Raw genomic sequence first — 5,162 nt, 5'->3', positions numbered from 1 at the left:
ACATTCTTCCCAATTTGGAACTGTTAAGCAAGTGTTAGGTGGGCAATAAGCATTCTAGGGAGAAAGTAGTTAGGGAGTGGGCTACAGTGGGAGGACCAAGAAAATGGGAATGAGTAAACAAAAGGAGTAGGATTCAGAAGAGCCAATGGACAGGACTTTGTGAGTGGGTGAATGGGTGACCACAAAATGGTTAGGCCTGGACAGGGCAGGCGATGATTTGATTCTTCTGCAGGTGTTAGTATTGCCAGGGAAGCTAGGTAACCAATGAAAAGCCATATGTTCATGTTCTAAATAAAGGGTGCATACCTATAAAAAATAAATAAATAAATAAATATTGGAAGTTAAAATGTTTTCTTCTCTTCAAATTCTACTGAATTTTTATTCAAGTCAATGCTTACTTGTATCTGTACTTTTAAGAAAAAGAACCTCGTCACACCTGGGATGTTTCATGTACTTTATTAATTCTTCCTTAAAGTAGAAAACTTACTGTAACATTTTCCTTAGAAGAGGTTACACATTCACATGATAAATATTATCAAAATCCCAGAAAAGCCTGGGAATTTTGAGGTTGCCCTTCTCTGTAGGATATAAGCTATTTCCTTGGTGTTGAGATTCATTAGGAATCTTGCTACAGGTACAGAACTGTAACCTAGAGAACCCTGATCAAGAGTAGGTCGTCAGACAGTAAGTTGAGCTGAAGGCTTAACTCAAAATTCAAAGCATTGTTGGTATACAAAGCTTTGCTTCAAGTCTTGACTTGGCTCATCTGTGTAGAAGAGGTTACCACTACTTACAATAGAAAAAGTCATGAGCTCAGATAGACATCATAGGAGATGAGGAGATGCTAGAGAAGTCAGACATAGGCATGCCCCCTCTTGCACCTAAAGCTTAACATTTAAGTCACACTTTCAAACACATTCCCACAGTTGTGTTAGAAGTCAGCTAATGATGATAAAGTAGATATTTTAAGTTTTCAATCATGGAAAACTAGCTTCAACTTATTTAAATATTTACTTATATTTTCTTTCTTTGATGATAGAATTGCAGGACCCATTTCTAGAATAGAAGCAAAGATTATCCAGGTGATTAATCTCCAAGAATGTCCCAAATTCACCAACCTTAAACCTAGAGTCATCATCATAGAAAGACCATCATAATTGGCTATTTTGTTTCATGAAGGAATAAAGGCTTTCTTTAAAAATATACAGCATCATGAAGATTTTGCAACCTCAATTCTGTACCTTAAGTTATGGGTTAAAGGCAAATGTATATTGAACAACTCCTACGTGATAGATATACAAAGACAATTTGAAGATTACTTCAGTAGTCAAATTAAAATACCATCAATTTTGTAGGATGTGATATGGAGCAACTTTCTCAACTGTAGTTGAGCCTGACCTGGAGTCTTGGTAACTTTCAATAAGAAAATAATACTGCAAAGGAGCCTAGAGTTTATACAAATTAAGTTCCCACAAGAAAATGTGATGACTGTGTTCATCACTCAAATCATCATAAACAGTCAGCAATTCTGACTGGATAGGATGGGTCATTTTTGAATTAAACAAACAAACAAACAAAAACAAAAACAAGGGCTCAGTTGGGTGAGCATCTGATTTCAGCTCAGGTCATGATCTCACAGTTGATGGGTTTCAGTCCTGTGTAGAGCTCTGTGCTGACAGCTCAGAGCCTGGAGCCTGCTTCCTCTCCCTCTGCCCCTCCCCAACTCGTACTCTGTCTTTTTCTTTTAAAAGTGAATAAACATTAAATTTTTTAAATAAAACAACCCAGAAATTCCTTTCTTTGATATCAAGTAATTTTTCAGCTTATCACAGAATGTAAAAGTTTTAGAATGATTTCATAATTCATGGTATGTATCTTAGGAACAAGGCCTTTAGAAATCCTAAGATTTTATGTCATACTAAGTCCATGCTTTATCTCCCCCAATGGGATGAGCTCTGGTAAGTATTAATGTCTTACACTTAATTTCATTCACCAACTCCTTAAGAGGACCATACATGCTTAATAGCCATTGGTTTAATGGAGGAATTTAGGATTTTTTTTACCACCCAAGTTGTGTAAATCCAGGTTTATATTTTTTAAATAATGTAAAGTTACAATGTCCTTTGGATTTTTTTTTAAACCCTAATCTTAGGATGCATTTCTTCTTCACTGACTCTGACTGGCTGGATTGATTGTTTTACTAAGTGCCATCATGAATTCATTTTCTGTTCTCTTCATTGGGTTACAGTTTTCAAGACAAGAAAAATCCTGGTTTCTTCTTGTACATACCCTCTACATTTGTATTTGAAAAGAGTTTCTATCTGTTCTTTTGCCTTGAGTCACATCATCAGATCTTTCCACCTATTGCCATGGATTCCTGCTAGGTTTTAGAAGGAGAAGCAACAAAGGAGGAAGGGATAAAAAAAAAATCTTATCTTGACTCATGGCCAATTATATTCAGTTCTGTTATGTTGGTTTTCGAACTTCAAACTGTTCCAATGAGACTATTTTATCAGGAAACAATATGAGAATAACTCAAACTTCAAATCTATATATGTTCAATTTTTTTCCAAAAAACCCTAGATCATGACCTGAACTGACGCAACTATGCCAACTCACCCAAGCTATGTGGAAATATACACACATCTAGAACATCTCACCACGCATGTTCTGCCTCTCACCTATGCATACTTGATGTTATAAACTCTCATCCAATTTCAGAGAACCCTCTCTCACCAATTCAATGTAACTTATAAACTCACAAAGAATGTACATTACTCCTTTTAATTTGTAAGTTTTCATTATAGTTCATTTTATTCTTATTAGAGAGAAATCACTTTTCCCAACAACTCAGAAAGAGGTATACATGTGGTTGCTCTTCTAGCTATGATAGGATTAACATTTTAAAAGATGACAACTGCTATTAAGCAACCTGCTGGCATTTAGTTTCAAGAGGTTTACTTGAGTCTCACTCTTTAGACACCTGTGAGTTTTAGGAGCCGTGTCTAACGAGCACAACTATTGTAAACTCTAGAGCAGGGCAAATGACTAAGCTACCCTGGTTACAAACAGCATTATGATGATTTTATAAATAGAATGGAATTACCACTATCTGTGCTTTCAAATAGACCTTTTGAAAAATCCAGGTTTTGGATGACAGCCAAGTGACTACACTTCTGAAATATATTTTTTTCAAAGGCTATTCTTTTATTGAAAATGAGTCTGAGTGTTTTACCCTCTTGAAAGGGCAAAGGAACCACTCTTGAGATTGCCAATTAAGGTCATAGATTAGGGGGTTAATACTTGTGAAGTCTTTTTTAATATTCATCTAATTTATCTCAGATTTCAGATGATTTTTTGAGATAATCTTTTTTGTTTAAGTAAAGCAGATAAATAAAATAACACTGCAGTTTCTGTCCACTGGAAAGTCCCAGTGCATTAGTACATGAAATGAGACAGTTTGAGGATTCACTTGTAACACAGATCATGCTTTTCACCATGTAAATCTCATCTAATCCTCACGTTGTGGGTTAAGCATTTTGGTCTTTATTTTACATGAAGAAACTGAGGTTATGAGTGATTTTTAATGCAACTTTAGTATCAGTACTAATGAAGGCCTATATTCTATTCACCTGACCAATATACCTCTCTCCAACATTTTTAGCATGTTGACATTAATGGGAAATATATTTTGTCATAAATTTATAAATGCCAGAAATCTATTAGCTACTAGTAGTTATTAGAGCATCAGTAGCCAAGTGGCACCTGGGTAGCTCAGTCAGTTAAGCATCTGACTTTTGTTTTAAGCTCTGGTCATGATCTCACAGTTGGTGAGACTGAGCCCTGTGTGGGTGTGGCTCTGCACTGTCAGCATGGAGCCTGCTTGGGATTCTCTCTCTCTCTCTCTGTCCCTCTGCCACTCACGTTCTCACTCTCTCTCTCAAAATAAACAAACTTAAAAAAAATTAGCCAAGAAAGTAAGATGAAGAAACTCCCGTAGGCTCAGAGAGGTACGTGACTTAGCTATTTAGTATTATGTATAGAATTTGGATATTAATTACAGGAAAACAGGAAGTATAGCAAAACATTAGTCTATCTAATTATATCACTATTTCATATACAATTACATTTTTATTTTCACCTGTTTGTTTTATGTAGGTATGTAATTATGCTTAGTAAAGTGGTTTATAAATAGCAACAATTCAGTCTTTGCAGCAAATATGTTGATAGCCTTGTAGTTATGAGCAACAGTATCAAATTACTTCAAAAATATTTTTAGTATGTCTACATATCATAGCTAAACCTTAAGAGAACCTACCAAAAACTGAAAGAATTGTTAATTATACTAAAAAAAACACAAAAACAAAAACATACAAACAGGGGGATTCGAGTTGGAGTCAGTATCTCAACTTCAAATTCTGGATCCCTCATGGGTTATGCAATATTTTTCTCAAGTCCTTTAATCATTGTAAGCATTGTTTTTCCTCTGAGGATAACACATGACAGGTCTACTATTTTCAGAGGATAAAATGTAATGTGAAAGACTTTTGTCAAGCTCTGTATAAAGTATTGTCATTATTATGTTAAAGAAAATTAGGCATTATTTTGTCGGTATACATTTCCTTGATGTAAATATAACAAGTATGAAATTAACTGTTGAAATTCAACATATTTCATAGATTTTTTAAACTTTGTTTAAAGCTATAAAAGACAACAGAAGTGTTAGTAAGCATCACAGAATTTTCACAAAAGATTTTTCACTACTATTGACACATTAACCCATTGATAGGTATCCATTTGTTATGATTGATAGTATTTTAAACATTGGCAGTGTCTGACTGATTTTTGAGAGATTCACCACTTTATCGAAATATGGCTAGATGGGTGATGGGTTTTAAGGAGGGCACCTGTTGCAATGAACACTGGGTGTTGTATGTAAGTGATGAATCACAGAATTCTACTTCTGAAACCAAGATTGAACTAGCCAGAATTTAAATAAAATTTTGAAAAAAAAATGGTATAACTGGGTCAATGAAGAATGCTTTCCTATCAATATTTAGAAAAGACACTGGGTCTCTTTTCAACCATGCTTGTTTTTGGCCTTGCCTCTCCTGGCATCTGAGGTTTAAGGTACAGAGGATAAGAATTTGGGTACAGACCCT

The sequence above is a fragment of the Suricata suricatta genome, chromosome 13 (assembly GCF_006229205.1).
Source record: "Suricata suricatta isolate VVHF042 chromosome 13, meerkat_22Aug2017_6uvM2_HiC, whole genome shotgun sequence".
Classification (NCBI taxonomy): Eukaryota; Metazoa; Chordata; class Mammalia; order Carnivora; family Herpestidae; genus Suricata; species Suricata suricatta.
This window is presented reverse-complemented; position numbering follows the sequence as displayed.